Below are 18,691 nucleotides of genomic sequence, written 5' to 3' on the forward strand. Positions count from 1 at the left end.
ATTGATGTGTAATCTTCATTTACAAGAAATGTGTAGTCTTCAGAGACTTTGGGGGAGGTCCTTTTCTGCTGTGTCTTGACATGAGTCACCTAAAGAAACCCCTCACTGTAGTTGAGTGACTTGGCTGCCAGGAATCTTGCTTTGCACTTATACTGAATACCACCCTGTCTTCTTCTTCTACTGGGATCGTTTTGTTTTTCTAAAGAGTTGGGCTCTTGAGATTTTAATGACTCATGGTTAGAAAGAGTGCTACTTTGGGGGTGGGGAAACTCCAAGTCTCACCCCAATGCTGCCACTAACCAGTTTCATGAGCTTGGGCAACTCATTTAATTATGATTTTAACTCTTATCTAACCACACGATCAAGAAAGTCCTGATAATACTAGGCCTGGGACTGCTTTGATTGTTCTGTTCCTATTAATCCATGAACCCTTTATACAGTGACTTGGTCATGGAGTAGAAGTTGCCTATAGAAATAGGAATGGGGCATCTAAAACAAAAATTGGGATAATTGTCATCCAGATATGTATTCTGATTAGTCACTGTCTGAACCTCCTTACCACTTTGATAGAACTCTCAGGTGGGAAAAACTTGCTAAGTTGATTTTTTCTTTTTTTTATTGAAGTATAGTTGATTTACAATATTGTGTTAGTTTCTGGTGTGCAGCGAGGTGATTCAGATACATATATATATATATATATATATATATATACTCTTTTCCATTATGGTTTATCACAGGATATTGAATATAGTTCCCTGTGCTATACAGTAGGACCTTGTTTATTTTATATATAGTAGTGTGTATCTCCTAATCCCAAACTCCTAATTTATCCCCCTTTTCCCTTTGGTAACCATAAATTTGTTTTCTATGTCTGTGAGTCTATTTCTGTTTTGTAGATAAGTTCATTTGTATCATTTTTTTAGATTCCACATATAAGTGGTATCATATTAGTTGAATTTTTGTTGAGTTTTCCTTCTGTTTCTTGGCTCTATCCCTGGAAGAAGTGCTACTAAACCACTAAATGGTCAAAGGCAGGGGCAGAAGGCCACCATGGGGAAGGGTCTCAGCTTATTTACTCATGTCCAGTGGTTCTCAAGTCACCTTCCTATTGACTTTCTCTAGCTGTGCATTAGAATGGGAAATTAGCAAGGATCTGGTTGCTCTCAAGGCTTGCACCTCTGTTGAAAGACTCTGGGAGAGCCTTTATTTCTACTGGAAGTTCTCTAGGGAGGCTCCAAGAAGAAATGGTGTGTGGTAAGTCAGTGGCTGTGTTTAGAGGCCCTGTTAGGAGCTGTGATGGTTGGGAGTGAGGAGAGCTGAGAATGGGAAGACAGGAAGAAAGGAGCATCTCTGAAGACTCTGTCTTGGCCTGGACCTTGACCTAGTCACATTCTTCCTTAACTTGTTAAGGAAAAAAAGCATGGAGAAACCAAGCAAACGGGTAGGCCATTGTCCATTGGTGACACGGTTTTACAGAAAAAATGTAAGGCAGTTTCTGAGCAGAATTAAGCAAAGCTCATCACAGAGCTGTTAATTAAGTGTTAATTATAGCCTGTCTCTGGTGGATAGTAATATTGAAATTGTGTGGTTCGGTTTTATTTTGAAGGCATTTTGTCAGCGGCTCAGGCTACAGTCTAGAAAGAAGAGAAGCTGTTGTTTTCTTTGTGTACCTTAGGACCACAGCAGCTTCTGTGGCTATATTGAAAGAGGCTCTGTTCTTATCACCATTACCTTAGGATTCATTCAGAAAAACTTCATATCTAACTACCTGGAAATCAACTTGTTCTCTCTGTTCATTGTCTAGGTTTTAGGCTTTCAAACACTGTATCCTGTCATCGATGATGGTACAAGTGCAGTGCCCTGCACCACAACCTCCCACCCCGACCCTGCTATTTTTCTTCAAGTTTAAGTTTAGGGAAAACAGACCTAAAAGTGTCTTCCTGGGAACACATCTTATATTTAGAAATTCCAGTTGCTGTTTCTATCTCAGTCTTGTACTTTGACTATTTTTTTGGTAATAAATCATCTTCCAAGGTGGGTATTTATTTCATCAAGTGAAAAACAAAACAAAACAAAACATGTGGGTGACTTAGGAGTAGCCTCTTAGAGAACAAAGTCAGTGGATGTATTTTAAAAAGTCAACTAACTCTGGAACCGAGGGGACCGAATCCTTAATTTTTTTGTTTGTTTGTTTTAACTCCCAGACATTTGAAGGGCAATGAGGGGGACTAATAGTAACAAGTAACATAAGGAAGGTGTCTTCTGGTTCACAGTGTCCTTCTCTTGTTATCTCATTGAGTTTTGCAAATGATTGTGAGGACAAGGTATTCTCTTCACTTTATTACACTGTGGAGGCAAAATTAGGTCAAATGCCTGGTCCAGGACCATACAGAAGGTCCTGGCTAAGCTGGGCAGAGATACAGACGTGGGAGTGATCAGATGTATTTCCTTGTGGGGTTGATCTCTTTTCCGTGGTCAGAATAGGGGAGCAGCATCACACCCTGCTGGTCTTCCCCCAGTTCTGTTGCTCTGGCCTCAGTAATCCTGGTATTCTCCCCGCTTCAGTCAGTGTTTTGCATTGCATCCGGAAGTTCCTGTTTTCCTTTGGAGCAGGGACATATGAAAACATGGGGCAGGACTGGTTAATCAGATTCACCAGCTAGCTTCTAGTAAAAAGGTCGCGAGGGAGGGGGATGCAGTAGAGGTAACTTTCCATCAGTGGTAAATAGGGAGGCATCCACTGGGACTCTGAGGTCATGGTGTGACAGTCAGCAATAAAGCAAGCCTCGGAACAGGAACACTTCTTCCCTCCAACTCTTCCCTAGAAGAGTACTGGGGAAGTGATGGATGTGAACTCCAGAATCAGCTGGTGAGTGTGTGCATGGCTTCCTCCATTTTCTCAGCTACAGGCAATAGCTCTGGAACATGGTTTCTCAGCCTCAGCACTACTGACATTTTGGGCCAGGTAATTCTTTGTTGTAGGTGGCCACCCTGTGCACTGTAGGACGTTTGGTAGTATCCCTGGCCTCTACCTACTGGATGCCAATGGCATCCCTCTCACCTTACCCCAACCCCAGATGTGACAACCAAAAGTGTCTCCAGGCACTGGTAAGTGTCCATCGAAAGGAGAGATTATTCCTACCCCCTCAAATTGAGAACTGTTGCTCTAGAGACTTTGTGGAATGCTTGGAGGCCAGAGGGTCTCTTTTATGAGAAGTGGGTTTAGCCCCACGAGCACACTTCAGTCCCGATGACTCCTGCCTGGCACTCCAGTGGGCCTGGGGGTCGCCTTCACAGACCCCATTTACCTCGCTTGGGACTGTGATCCCCTCAGTCACTGATCAGTATTCTTCATAAGGGTTCCTTAGTTAAGAGTTGTCACCACCTCTTCATTAGGATTTTGGCCCAGCTGTCCTCAGACTGCTTCTGGCTCATCCAGCCAGCTAGCTCAGTACTGCACTGACACGATGCGCTTAATTCAGCATGCTGGTAGGAAACTTTTTAGCAAATGCCATTTTCCAAGTCAAAAAGGACATGGCCGAGATGTCAGATAATGGAGAAAAGAGGGAGGAACAGGGCACAGTGGAAGCGAGACTTGGAAGGTGAAAGCAAAGGACCAGGAGCTTGGGGTCAGTGGGCGAAACGTCTGCCCCTCTTCGTCAACTGGAAGAATTTGCCTCCTTATCTGAGACAAAAAAAAAGTGTTTGCGGTTAGTTAGAAATCTGCACCATTGTCTGCTTCAAAGACCTTCGAGGCGCGAGCGATGTATACATTATCAATTACTGCAGATTATCTTTCCCATTTCTTCCCCTCCTTTTCCAGCTGCCAACGATTAGATGTGTGCATCTGGTAGCAATTTCAGTGTTTCGTCAAGTTACTCAGGCAGCATCGGCTGGCTGTGCCCCTCTCCTGTTCGGTTCCTTCAGATGAGAGATTGGGGAAAAGAATTCGGAAACAAAAGCCGCCCAATTCCTTCCCCGACAATTAGAAACATGCTTTGGCACCTGGAAATCGTGCATAAGAACCTCCTTGAACATCCATTTAAGCCTATTCATGAGAATTCTTTGTAAATTCTTCCCTGTAGCATTATAAGTCTTTCATTAGCCGACTTTAGAAAGGGTGGGGGTACTTCAAGCTTCTAATTTCTTCCGGGAAAGCAACAGAAGAAGTGGCCTTTCCGTGACATTTCTGTGGATGGCATTCACTGAAGACCTGCTCAAAGATCTGCTAACGCTCTCCGTCCCGGTATTTAACTGGAGCTGTGCCCTTTGTAAGTAAGCAGGTCTTTGTCTAAAATCGTGTCACAGGGCCATATTTTTAGCTTTACTACTACTACTTTTACGTTTTGTTCTGGCCTTGCCCCCGTACCCACCTCCTTTCTGAAATAACTTTGTCTCTCTTCCCAAGATACGTCCTAACCTTGGCTCTACCTTTGGTCCTTGGCTGCCGTCTGGTCTGTGGATTCTTTATTGCTTCCTCTTCCCACCAGGGCGTTTTGGGCTGGTGTGTATTCAGGTATCCGGAGAGGATATGAGATCCAAGGATTTCTAGTTGTTCATGACAGTGGTTCCAGTAAGATTTAATGACTGAGGGCTTATGATGTGTGAAACACAATGACGAGACCTTTTCATGTATTATCTCATTGAACCTCAGTGATAACCCTATGGAATGGGCACCGTTAGCCCCATGTTACAGGTGAAAAAATTGCGATTTAGGAGGGTTGGTAACTTTCCCAAGATGACAGAGAGAAGGGTAAGGAGAGTAGAGATAATGTACATTGTCCGTCTTTTTTAAAATTTTAACTTGGAAATAAGCCCTGAGTTAAAATTGATCAGTCTTTAAAAAGCATTAGCAGCCCTATAATGGCTCTATCTTCATTCTCAAAATAACCTGCCTGGACGGGGTTTCCTAAATTACATTTTAGAATTCAAAATTGCTTACAGGTTACTCACGTATCACTCAGGTAGTGGCAACCCAAGGGAAACACATTTATTCTGTTACTTTATTGTAAGCAACACGACGCTCATCTTTAAAGTAAGCCAGTTATTTTAGAACCTCTGGCCTTCTGTAGTCTAAGGTGGATGGTCCAGTTTTCCATCCTCCCTCACGTTGACTTTTGTTTAATTATTGCTCTCATAGCCCAGAGATCTTTATGCCTTGCATGTCTTTAACAAGAATTCTTAAGGTAAAATGAATGAGAATTGTATACATTTGAAATACGCTGCCATATACTTATATATTTATGATCTGTTTCAGTTGGTTTCAGAGAGCATTCTTTCATGATTTAGACTGCTTAAGAAAAAAGAAAAAAAAAAGCGGTGGTGGGGGGGGACAGCTCGCTTAACTTCAAAGAATCCCAGATGAAATTCTGCCCAACCTTCCCCCTTGGTATACTCAAAGCAAGAAGACAGACAAAGGCTAAAACCTTTTTGTCTGTGGTTTATGCTGATGCGTTTAAGGAGATGTTAATTAGAGGTGTGTAGTAGGGAAAGTTTCCTTCTGAGCTTGACCTTCTTACGAACAGCTGGGAATGGCCCTGTCCTGTGTTAGGCCAGTTTAATGACCAAAACACCTACGGGAAGGAGATCAGGGCCACATGGCTGAGGTACCTCGTGGTTCCTTTGAAAGATGCTTGTTCAGTTCAGTACATTTTTCTTGCATTACCAGGCTCTTCCATAAAGTCAACCGCAACCTGTATTATCGGGGACTCCGACTAAAACTTGCAGTAACTAGGAAATAAATTAAACACGGGTTTTCCCTTTTCTCCAGCTGCCAAAAGTGATGTCAGTGGCGTTAATGATCCTTGCCTCTGCCCTCTGCAGACGGTAGGGCTGTCTGTGAGAACACTTGTTCTGTGCTCTGGTTCCTGGGCTGTTACAGAAAAGCTGATGATGGTAGATGAGAAACAATTGAGCAGCTGGACAATTACTAGAAGGTAAAGTCAGGCACTTGCTTTCTTCAATTTATGAGATGACTCCGGGGAGTGGGCAAAGAATGCGACCTCTATGAAGTATTTAACAGAAAAAGTAAAGGCAAGGGGACTAGGTCTGCTTGCTTTTCCTTTTGCCTAATTGCGGAAACGGTATTGCAAACACCATGTTGTAAACGAAGCCGTGATTTTCATTTAAGTCTAGTAGTTTGATATCAGAGCCAGACAAACAAAACCTATGTCCTGTATTTCTGAACATCACCAAAAAAAGAAAAAAAAACCAATGTGAAATTACAATATAAACCTCAGAGCTGGGATGGTACTTCCTGGGAGTCAGGAATAAACTGCAGAATTAGCTCCCACAAAGGCACGAGAAGGAGTGACTTTTATGACTTGTGTCCTCAGGTAGGGAAGATGATGTCCTGTTATTTTCATGTCTTCAAGCAACAGGTTTATTTTGGTTGAGCTCTGTTAAAACGAAAGCTTCCTGTCTCCCAGCACATGTGGTCTGACGTGAAATGTTAGAGGGATTGTTTTTCTGAGTTCCTCTACCTTGACGATCATGTATGTGGGGACTTGTTAGAATTTTGGCAGAAGAGAGATCTGAGACATTTGGATTTACATTTTGGGGGGAGACCGTTATGGTATTGACCCCCACTTGCTTTATCTTTTAATTACCTTTTGCCTTATCAGCATGCTCTGTCTTTACTGAAAAGAATGGGCAATAACTGAAGTGTATATTCTTTGCCTTAAAAGATTTCTAAATGTTTATTCAGATTTCCTTAATAGATCGTTGACGGAATACTTTTCATTGCTGAGAACCATATGTTGTTGCTGTTTAAATCTATCTTCTCCATAAATCCCTAACTCTCTGGAAAAGTTTCCAGACCCTCCTCCCTCTGCCCTTTGTTGTTGGGGAAGGAGAAATCCACGGCGCTGACAGCCCTTCCCCCCCCCCCCCCGCCCCCGCCCCCCCCTCCGCTGGACCACATCGGGAGCCCACAGGCGTGACGGTCGCCCTCCCTTTCTTCTTTCCTTTGCGTAATATGTGTGCCTGTCTTCACTGGTGGTCTCCTGAAGTCACCAGCCCTGCCAGAAGGTCTTTCCCTGGGACAAAGGGGGAACTGGAGCGAGATGGCCTCTCACATGTTGGCAACTCTCCCCGAATAGCCTTCCTTGGCAACTCTGCGCTCTGGAAGGGCTGGCCAGCAGCCTTGTTGTTTTCACCCGCCCTCCCCCATGTGACTCGCACCAGGCAAAACTGCTATTTAAGCAGCTCCATTAAAAAGCTCTGGCTTGGCCGATCGGTTACCCTTTGCCATTTAAGACCATGAAACCAAGTCTTTTCCAGCTCAATTCTGGCCTAAGATGTTGGTTTCCTTCCTTTAGCTAAAAACGGCTTTCTCCTTTCAACATAAAGTAGCAAACATCTTGGGTCTTATCTCTAACTTGACTTCTTTAGTTCAGTCCTAACTTGATTTTTTTTCTTTTTGGTGATTATGGTCTGAAGGCTTTAAAACAGAAGCCTTTTTCACTACTTAGATCTGTCCTTTCCCAAAGTCTCAGCTTGCCCCCATACCTCCCAGCCGTACCTTGTGAAGAGCAGAGAAATGTTCCCCTTGGCCCAAACTTCAAGCTCTCTGGATTTAACGTTCTTTTCTTTGGGTGATTACCGTAGCTAACAGAGCTGGGCTGGTAATGCTGCTTCCTCCCTAGATGCTACCATCAAACCCACATGGTAGAACCCAAGCTCTAAGTCAGGAAATTCCTTTCAGAAGGGGTTTCACATTCTGTCAGATGCATCCATGCTTTCGTTTATCTATCGGAGATTGCATGGTGAATGGTAAAATAAGGAACACCTACACACTACCAGGACTATAAATGTATTTGATACTGATGATTTTTTTAAAAAATTACTGGGCCTGTTTTTCAGATTTCAGGTACGCTTAAAAACAGAGTACTTTTGCAGTGTGTTATACGGTGTTATAGGTAAGCATTCTGGAAGACTTGATCAGCTCTAAATTAGCGGTACCGTGAATTAACTACAGTAGCATCAATGAGGTAGCTGAGGAAATGAACTGTGCTCATGGTTAGGGGTACACAGTTGAATATAATTGTGCGAAGTGAGAAATCAACAGACCTGGGAAGACAGGATATAGGAGGATGTCACAGGTGCTGTGTTCCGCATCCTGCAAGGTGCAGAGCTCCCTACCCACCTCTCTGCTCTCACATCCCTTCCACCTTTTTTCTCCCTCTGATCCCAGCCAAAGGTAACCTTTTTCTCCTCCGAGAGTAGTCTCCCCCTACCCTCCTGGCTCTTCTGAATACTTTGCCTGTGCCCCTCCCTTAAGGACTTAGGCTTTTGGAAACCAAACCCAGGAAGCCAGAGGGGTTTCTTTCTGCTTTCAAATTGTCATACTTCTCCCCATACACAATGAATTGGGAGGATGGGAAAGGGTAGAATACCAAGAAGGTTTAAAATGTTGGTTAACATTCTATCTTCTCATCACAGATTTTTCAGAATGGGAAAGACCTAAATGTGATTAAAACATTATTTCCTCGCAACTTAAAATATTTTTGACATTAAATATGGAATACTAAAAGTTCAAATCCTTTAAGTAAATAATGAAATCAGAACCATAGCTGAATAGTGGTGTTCCTTGGGTGACAGGAATTATAATGTTTATAATGAATTATATGTTTATTCCTTCTTTACATTTACTGTCTCGTAAATTTTCTATATTACGCTCAAGATTTTTTTTTTTAAGTCACAGCTGTTTATGTTAAGGGAAAGAGAAATGTGCAGTTTTGACACATTTCTTCAAGTGGAGGAATTTATTTATATGAATTTTTCTAGTTGAATCTACAATATAAGATCTCAAACAATGATCTCCATTGAAGAAAAGTCATTACTATAGTTACTTTTTTTTTTCAAGCATAGTTGGATAAATAAGAGTTTCTTTCTGGCTACATCTTCCTACATGACAACAGCCAAGCAACTTACAGTATTATACTCCCATCTCCTTAGTAAAAGCAGAAACCGCTAGTAACTTTCTAACCAGGTATTTTAACCATGTTGGGCTTAGCTCAACAAATCGACAGGAAGTTTCAAGGCATTTAAATACAAGATAAAAACTTTTAGCCAATGGGTTTGACTAAAAATGCATTGCTGAAAGGGTGTGGGTCCATATCATAACCTTATGCTGTTTTCAGCTGCTTACTCTGTGGAGACTAATCGGTAGGCTGAGATAGTGTGAAGGGAAGCGGAAGCTTTGTTTTTCAGCTCTAGCCGGCATAGTTTAAGTGGGTCGAGTCCAGAAGATGTAAATTCCTGCTGGATACAATAATGCAATAATCCATAGGTCTCAAGCAGCATTGCCCAAGTGTTGACTTATTTGATAATGCTTTAAAAATTACATTTTTCATTACTGGCAACAGGATTAGGTGGGTTTTATCCTGTGAGAAGACACATGCGGACCGTAGATGCTGATGTGGTGATGAAATTTTGTCAAAATGTAATTTCCTGCTACTAAATCTTGTGACAGGTGCATCGTATTTCTGGGTTCAGAAGTTATTCCCCAGTGATGTAACTAGAGAGCATGTATAACAGGAACATCACCATTTGATATTTGCACAGCTCTTCTCCAAGGATATGTTTTGCTTTTTCCGTTTCCAGTTTATGAGAGCTACAAATGAGTTCTTGTAAAACATCGTAGCAATATTTGCCTCATATGGTCGGTTGTGAGTCGATTGGAGTTGTATATATCAAGTGCACTAAACACACGTTACCATGTCTTCTTTTTCAGCACGTGCGTCACAGCCTTTATCATTGTATATTTTTTTAATTTGTCGCTCAACAGATGTTTATTGCATTTAACGACTGTGGGAGGCTAGTATTGCTTTTTTTTTTTTTTACATATTCCCAAGTTACAGAGATGTATGAATATAGATTATATTGCATGCAGACAGATATACACGGTTGCCCTTCTTCAAGTAAGTTGTTTTATTCAAGCACAGCCCTTCTTGATTGCAAGTGTGTAGAGGCGGGCATACGATGAACTGAAGTCCCGTGAGGCGTCTGCTAGGGTCTGTGTGGAGTGTTAGGAGAGTCCCTTTCCGACAAAACTCATTACAGCAATGGTAAACAGCTATGGTTTGGGAACTTTAGTGTTTGGAGTTCTTTGGCTTTCGGTAATACCTCGCTACGAACCATTATCCAGCTTAATCAGCTCTTTTACTCACCGTATTTGGCTCTCAAAGCTTTTTGGCTGTCTCCGAAGATCAAATGTGCCCTCAGACGGCCAAACTGGCTGCTGTAGAGACCATTCAAAAGAATATGCCCAAGGCTGAGAAGGCCGTTGCAAGAAAGAAATGGGACTTGAAGAAGGCATTCCAAAAATGCTTCGAACGATGTCTGCAAGATTGGAATAAGTATGCAGACACCGACGTGGCTGCAGGAAGGAAGAGTCCTCGCTGAGGATGTCTGTTAAAAATCTTTGTCGTTTACTCAGTAGCTAAACTTTATGTACAGGCACACACACACACACCCTTGCACAAAGATAAACAGTTGTGAACTTCAGACTCTCTCTTTAAATTTTTCCAGGCCTCTATCGTCTGTTTATAGCTTCTGTTCCCATTTCCTCTGTGTCAGCCTCGCCTACCACTTTCCCACTTTAACTTCTTTCTAGACTCCTAAGTTGATGGTGCTGGTAGGTGGCGTTAGTGGCTGAGACATGTGTTGATCAGGATTTACGATAAAGGCTTTGAAAAGTAGTATGCCGAGATTTTGGAGTGGAAGGTATATGAAGGAATTGTTATATCCTTTTATTTCCTGCTCTTTGAACATACTACTTGTGGAAAATTACAAGGATGGTTTCTGAGTGGCCCAAAGCAATAGATTTCAGCATCTGGCGAAGCCATTTTTTTTTTTTCCTCTCCTCGAAGGGCCCCCAATTTGTGCCCTTCTGCATCCATGCAGGTTGGCACGTGTGATGACACGACTTGTTCCTGTGCTAAGCTGTTCATTCAGCTGTCCTGGATGAGAGCCAGATGTAAAATGAAAAGCACATTGTGCATCCTTAACTTTTCCCCCATTTTACATCAATTGGTGGTTGGTTTGTTTGTCTCAAGCCTTTGTAATAAACTATGGCCTTCCTACTTAATTTTAGGCAGGGATGTATGAAGCTGTGTTAAGCTGTATGTAGATATCCTGGTAGGAACATTTTGGTAGATTGCAGTGTGAATTCAGGAGAAACTTGAAAGTACAGTTTTGAAAGGCCAGGTTTTCTTTCACTTGTAGCTTTCACAGTAAATCCTGTTTCTCTGGCAATTAAAGAGATAAGCCTGGAGTGCTTTTTTTGTTTGTTTTTTTTACCTTGGTGTCTCCATGTCAAGGCTTTATTTGTAAGTAGAAAAATAGACTTTCTCTGTCATTTGGGGCGGAGTTAAGACTGTGAAATGAACAGAAATCTCCTGGTAAAACTGAGTCCTCATCTGGCAAATTTCAACCTCTCTGAAAGCCATTCTGTACTTGGTGAATGCTGGCTGGTCCCAGCCATACTCTCCTTCAAAGAGGAGAGGCAGAGAAAAGAAAAAGTTACGTTGGTCAACATTTACCTCGTGTGGATTTTCTAGTCTCTCGCTGTCCTTGTGGCTGACCTGGATCATTACTGCTTGCGTGTTGATCATATCACAAAGCATGTCCTTGCGGTCCCTTCCCTTATTTAAAGACGTCTTGGCCTGTCCTTCAAGGTTCCTCACCACCCACCCCAACCTGCGTCTGTAGACGTCACTCCTCCTACGCCTTTGCAGATATCTTGTGCTCCGACAAAACCACATTCCTCACTTGGCCTGTCCAGGGCTGGGCTGTCGTCCCACTGGGCCTCGTTTTGTCCTGCGCCCCCAGTGGAAAGTGTGCCTTGTCCCTTTCATTCGTTCTGCTCATATTTAGTGAGTTCCTGCTATGTACCAGCCCTTGTGCTGGGCTCTGGAGATGCAACACTGAAACACCACCCCTGTTTCCACATCCCCAAACTATTCCATTTCTGCCAAACCAAGCCAAGTGTGTCAACGAGGTGCTTCCATTACTCTCCTAGCTAGAAGTGTCCTTCCCACCTCCATACCTCCAGAGCTTTTTGCTTATGTGCCTCTATCATGGTATTCACCCCGTTTCTACTTTGCATTCCGTCTGTCTGTAAGTGAAGCTTACCTTCCTTGCTAGAATTTCTAGAAAGCAGAGCCTATAGCAGAATTCACCTTTGTATCCTCCACAGTACTTAATGCAACCATTTACTCATTCAACAGGTATGTTGATTAGCTATTCTGTGCCATCTACTGCTCAGGACATTCTATAAATATTGATGTTTATAGATACCTTTTGGATGCATGAAAAATGGGGACCTCAGAAGGATTATCTAATGTTAAGACTTGAGAGCAAAAGAGGCTTTATGAGGTTGAAAAGGTGTCTCCTCTCTGGAGGGGAATGGGTAGCACCCCTTGAGGTTTGACTTTTTAAATCGCATAGAAGAAATTTTGTATTTCTGCCAGAATAACTTATTTCTGTTAGACCTAAATCGGGACCCCTTGCTTTAGTTAATGATTAACTAGGTCTCTTTTGCTTGGATCTCCTTTTGCATCTAAAATTCTCCTGTCAACCAATGTCAGGTCAAAAACCGATTTCAGATTTTGTAATGTTAAGCCCTGCAACTTCAAATTCTAAAGTCTGTAGTTGACTTTTAACCAAAAGAAGATTAAGCCTAGCCTGACTGTGACCTGCTTACCATATTTTGTAGTTGTTTTACACAAAAGCTGCAGTGGACATTTTTGTTTTGATCATAAGAACATCAAAGTGTTTTGTATTGCTAAACTTCTGAAACCTCCAAATCACATCGATTGGTTTACTGACTTAATATTGACTATCTTGAGTTTGTGATTGCTTTAGACGCTTGCATTTTGAAAGAAAGTTAAGTACAGTTTGTTGATTGTACTGAAGTACTCAGTACTGCTTGTGCCTGTAGCTTCAGTTTATCTGAAGCTGCCCCTTTTAAAAGGTGCTGCCCCTTTTAAAAGAAGAACCCTAAAAAGCTATCAAACGTGCGTTTTGAGATGCCCGTGGTGACGAATTCTTTCGTTTTCCTTTTCAGAATGAAGACCTAAATGACCTCAGCAAATCCTCCTTTAACTCATGGGTACCCAGACTCTAAATATTTCATGATTCACAACCAGGACCTCACATCTTCCTCCTCAGTAGATGGTACGATGCACCCATTTCAGTTTGTTTACTTTACACAATCCTCAGGAGTTTGTTGACTGAACTGCACGTTCTATATCGTGCCAAGAAAAAAGCACTGTGACACCAGAACAATGAGTCTGCATAAACTTCATCTTCGACCTTAAGGACTTAGCTGGCCACATGAGCTGATGTGCCCCCCACCGTGCCACAAGAGAATGGGTTTACGCTCATTGCATTTACAAGACACATTTCATCTGCTGCTGAAACCGTGTACGACAGAGCATCATTGTAAATTATTTCATACGGAACTGTTTGCTTTGGGTGGAGAGAGTATTAAATATTTAACATAGGTTTTTGATTTATAAGTGTAATTTTTTTAATTAAAATGTAACTTTTCTTACAGCACATCTTTTTTTGGGATGTGGAACTGAGGTATACAATGTTCTGTTGTAAAGAGTGGAGCAAATGCTTAAAACAAGGCTAACAAGAGTAGAGTAGGGTACGATCCTTGTTTTAAGATTGTAATTCAGAAAAGTAATATAATAAGAATCATAGTGCCATAGATGGTTCTCAATTGTATAGTTCTATTTGCTGATACTATCTCTTGTAATATAGCCCTGATGTTGAGCTGAGATCCTTTCAAGAGCTGATCTTAATTTCGTAATTTTTTTTTCCTGTAAGGCAATAGGCCATGTTAATTAAACTGAAGAAGGGTATATTCTACTGGGTATTTTCAAGTGTCAGCTTAAAATTGGCAATTGAATGGAAGCAAAATTACAAGAAAAGGCATTCAGTGTCTTCCATTGTATATACTGTAAAGAGGAGGCGACATGGGTGATCCCTTGGAATCAAAAGCTCTCTTTGGAATGAACAATGTGGGTGTTTGTAAATTCTGGAAATTTCTTTCTATTCATAATAAACTAGAGACTGTTGATCTTTTCTTCTCCCCTCCCCCACTCCTGTAAGCTTCCTGTTCCATTGCCACCATTTTTTTTTTCTGTTGCACACGTTAGGATCTTTCATTTCCTGCACTGTCTCTAGAAAGATGTAAGACAAGTGAATACTTTTCTTTCATTTCTAACCAGAAATTAAAATTCCAGAACATGTTTTTTTATCATGACCAGGGCTACATGTCACTTTCCTTAAGACTCTTATCTCATGTTTTCTGAGAATGTCCAGTGTTACATTATTTAACTGAATGTAATTTGGTCCATTTGCCCCGGTGGCTACTGGCCTATGCATGATTAGTTAATAAAACCCAGGGCACAGAGAGCACATCAAAGCATAATGACCTGCTATGGAAACATCTAGCCAGCAGTGAAAATGTTAATCCTTTTCTTGTTTGGAAAGTACACACATCTTGGAATTTTTCCTTGTGAAAAAGAAATGGCAATGGACGTACTTCAAGAAATTGCCTACAGAGTTTTGAATCTTCGACCAGGAAACTTCCTAAAGGTTCAGTGAATTAAGGCTAGTGTCAGACTCCCCCGGAGTCCATGTAAACTCTCCATCAGGAGGTCCCGGCCCTGCTATTGAGAGGAGCCAACATTTTCTTTCACTGAAGGGTTGATCTCCCTGGGCGGGAGAGGGGCTGCCAGGAAGGGGCCAGGGTTGGGGGCCATTGCAGTGGCTGCTCATCAATGGGTCAGGTACCCCCTGCTCTACTCAAAAGGGAGTGGAGATCAGTGGAACCCCTCACCCTGCTGAGGCCTGTGTTACCGTTAACTCAGACGGATGGCATGGACCTCACAGACTCTTGTACGATGTTCATCGTTGCAGATTCCAATCGTTTGCATGCTCATCAGTTTCTAAGATAAATAGGTCTGTAGTCATAAGAATCCATTGTTTCCAAGGAACTCACTGAGTGACATCACTTCCTATTAGGAGAGAACACTGCCGATTTAAAAAATTTGATATGAAAGTTTTTTGTTGTTTTTTTTTACTCTTTATAAAAAAGACTTTCTTAGTCTAACTTTCATTTTTTCAAGTATGTTGACTCATACTCTTGCTTGTGTAGGAAGGAGACAAGCTGTCCACTCTCTTCCGTTGAAGACATAAGTAATTAAAGAGAAATCAATGAACAAAGTCAGCCCCACCCATTTTCCTGTAAAGGTAGTTATTATTTCTCAAGGAACCTAAACTTTGAATATGTATCACCAAGATACCTCTGCATGTGGGGTTATCAACATATTCTGGGTGAGAACAAGAAATGAACCAGACTGGAAAAAGCCATCTCTTGGTTTCTGTTTCACTGACGTTTTGTTGAGTCAAACAGTATCAAGGTAGGCATTCTTATTTAAGCTGCTTCTAGTGGTCCCTGAGCTGGGTTTTCTGGTGGTATCAAACTTCGCCCATTTAAAAAACTGGAAGTTGCTGGTATTTGAGGCAAAAACTCTTGCTCTGTCTACATGAGGGGTTGACCTTTAGCTGCTAAGTCCTTGTGTTCAGTTCCTATTCAGGAGACTTGGCTTTTATCCATTTCAAAGTATTTGTAGGCCAGCCAAAGGCTTACGTGAATGGGACTTCTAGTGGCCTCTGGTTAACCTGTAAGTTAGTGGCTTTTCTTCATGAGACCAACCTTTTACAGTGTTCTTCCTTAGAGACTTAGGCAGAGTTTTAAAATTCTCCTTTGTGGAAAGAACAAATATGTTCCATGACTTTGATGATATCTTTATTCTGAGCAAAAGAAAATAAAAGTCCTAGAACCAGCTAAAAGTGAAGAGAATCCATTAATGATCAACCACCTGAGTCAATAATGACAATTCAGTACTGATGTTACATTTGTGGCTGTTTCTTGCTAACTTTCAAAGGTCAGGGACTCTCTTGACTAATCTACGTTGACTGCAAAAATGGATTTTCTAAAAATCATCTAGCCAGAAGTAGAGATTTTTAACTTTTCTTTCGCTGACGCTTGCCTCCTAGCTGTCTTTTAAATCTGAGACATTCGAAGTATTAAACAGCTTTTCTAAACTATAAGAAACAGTATTTGACAATACTGAGGCCCTGTTTTGTTCAGTCTTGCATCCTGAATGCAATACGCCGTGTAGTTGAAAACTTTCATTTTTACTCACCGCAGATGGTTTCAAAATGGGGAAGGGGAGCTCATCATCCACTGATAACAGAACCGCGAAAAATGAGATTAATGTGCAGCGTTCCGACTGCTTTGTCAGGGCTCGGTAGGTCAGTCCGTCACACAAGGAGGCATGGAAACCAGAAACACTGCAGGAATTAAGACCTTGGCTGGGGAGAGACAGGACCCCCTGGAAGGCCTGGGAAGGAGAATGGATAGAGACCAGATAGAAACTTGCTCCTTTGCAAGGACTTGACAGGGGAGTAAGTGTTCCTAGGACCTCATGTATGTTAGTTGCAGTATGAATGCTGCATTTATATAGGCTGCTGAGAAACTGGAAAGGAAGAAGCATACACTTCTAGGGATGTGAGGAAATATGACCTTGCCAGATGTAAGAGAACGACCTCCACTCTGTGAGCTTAGTCATGGAGGGCAAATAGAGCCTTGTGGTCAGTAGACCATCAAGGGGTTAAACACTTGGTGCCGTTGGTCATTTCCAAAGCCAAGTCAGAGAAGATCATGGGGGTCCTTCTATAGCTCTGTAAATCAGTCTCCTAAGGATGGATAGAGAAGGTGTGGGTCAGATGGCATACTGGATTCCTTCCCTACTTGTAACCAGAGCATCAAATTAGGTGCTGGGAAGTGGTGGAATGATGTTGGAGGTGTTTAACCCTACTCTTAATGAAATTTATCAGTAATCAAGAGCTTAGAATTAGCTGATACGATTAGAAAAACATAGGGCATAGCTGGAGAGTTGTCTTCCTTTCCTAGTTCATTGATGATGGCATCTGTGATGTATACACCAAGAGATCTGGTATTATAGACTTTGGCTATTCACCTGGCATTTAAATCTCTCCCTTTGTTTTTGTTGTTAATTTCCCCAGTGTTAACCAATATGCCACGTGATAGGACAAATTCAGTACACAGGAAAACTTGTCTGTATCTGTCTAGACATCTTTAGTGCTTTTTTTTTTTTTTTTTCTTTTTAGAACTTTGCTATTGGCTTAAGAATGTAGTTCCCGGAACCATTTTTCTTCCAAGGTTCTTTCCTTACGTGTCTTGGCTACAGGGCAGGCCAAATTAAATACGTATATATTTTTCGTTTAATCTATGTGCGGTTTGGTTTATCATCTTAAGAGGGTGGTGCTGCTCACGGTGCTACTTCATCTGTGTTCAAAAGGACCAATGCATGGTCTGTATTGCTACCAAAACATTTATTGTATATATGTGTATAACATATGTATTATGTATATATGTAATGGATACCAGGCCAGGTATATATTTTTATTTAGATTCACTTTTTCCAAGTTTTCTTTATAGTGTTATGCTTATTTTCAGTCCCCCCCCCCCCGCCCCAATTCTGTCTGGTACTTAGAACTGTAGTGTCTTCATCGTTAATTAAAGAAAACTGTCTAAATGAATTCACGGACGCGAATGCTAGTGATCCTTCATGGTTTTGATTATGGGACATGAAACAGAAACTGCCAGTTCAAGTTTTCCGGGGCATTTGATTGGGTAAGAGCAGTGTGACACTATTTAACATACTTTAATGAATGATTTTGGAATGGATAGGTTTACCTCACCCTGTCCCTCTTCACTTGGCTTCCAATGGCCAAGAATATAAAGAAAAAGACCTCTGACAAGATTGTGAGTTGCTTTTGTTGGTGGTGGTGTGACGGGAAGAGAGAGAGGGGAGCAAACATCTCTCCTCCCTGGGGTGGAAAGGTATGTGTTCTGTTGAGAGGCACTAGAAGAGCCTTGTCAACCTTCGACGAAGCTCTTGTTGTGATGCAGGTTGCCTTGGAGGGGACCTCTGGACGGGGTCTGAGATGGTTAGCGTCATCAGGGTAGCTTTTGAAAAATTTTCATCAGTGGCCAGGCCAACTCCAGAGAGGCTGATTTACTTTGTCTGGGAAGGGGGCTGGGCATCTGTTGTTCCTGCGGCTGCTTTTTCTCTTCCCCAGGAGACTCCGGTACAGGTCAGGGCTGAGAACCGCTGCAGGGAAGTGTTGCCCAAACTTGTCTGATGACTAGAGCCACTTACCCGACATGCTGATTTCCTCGAGCTGTCTGGGAAAGTATGTCTAAACAGGTGACTCTTGTGGTTGGCACGTTTGGAAAATCCGGATTTCTGTGCAAGGGGAGCCTTTTGGATCGTTTCACCGCTAGAATGGATAGAACACCAATGATTTTTGAAAATAATAAACCATGTTGCCAATAAACAAACAGCCAACTCCCCCATGCCTCCCAAATTGAGCTTTCCTGCTTAAACAGTTTAAATAGATGATTGACGTGTCCTATGTTTGTTAGGGTAGACTCAAATTATTGAACATTTTGGAAACAGATTCGAGATTAATTTTTTAAATTTATTTACTTTTAACGAGCATGGCGCTCCACGAGAGTGACAAGACTGAGTTTTCTGTCTTTCCTTATCCTTATTTGGTGCACCAGGCCAGTCTT

General features: G+C 41.9%; 1 protein-coding gene across 1 annotated transcript in view; it reads left to right on the forward strand.

Moving 5' to 3' along the window:
• IRS1 (insulin receptor substrate 1) overlaps positions 1–17,871 on the forward strand; it is a 63,575-nt gene extending 45,704 nt beyond the window's left edge. Inside the window, exon 2 of the mRNA XM_032637653.1 lies at positions 13,073–17,871. The gene's annotated coding sequence lies outside the window, so the exon portion shown is untranslated. The remainder of the gene's footprint in view (positions 1–13,072) is intronic.
• The last annotated feature ends 820 nt before the right edge of the window (positions 17,872–18,691 follow it).

This window comes from Phocoena sinus, chromosome 7 (genome assembly GCF_008692025.1).
Source record: "Phocoena sinus isolate mPhoSin1 chromosome 7, mPhoSin1.pri, whole genome shotgun sequence".
NCBI lineage: Eukaryota > Metazoa > Chordata > Mammalia > Artiodactyla > Phocoenidae > Phocoena > Phocoena sinus.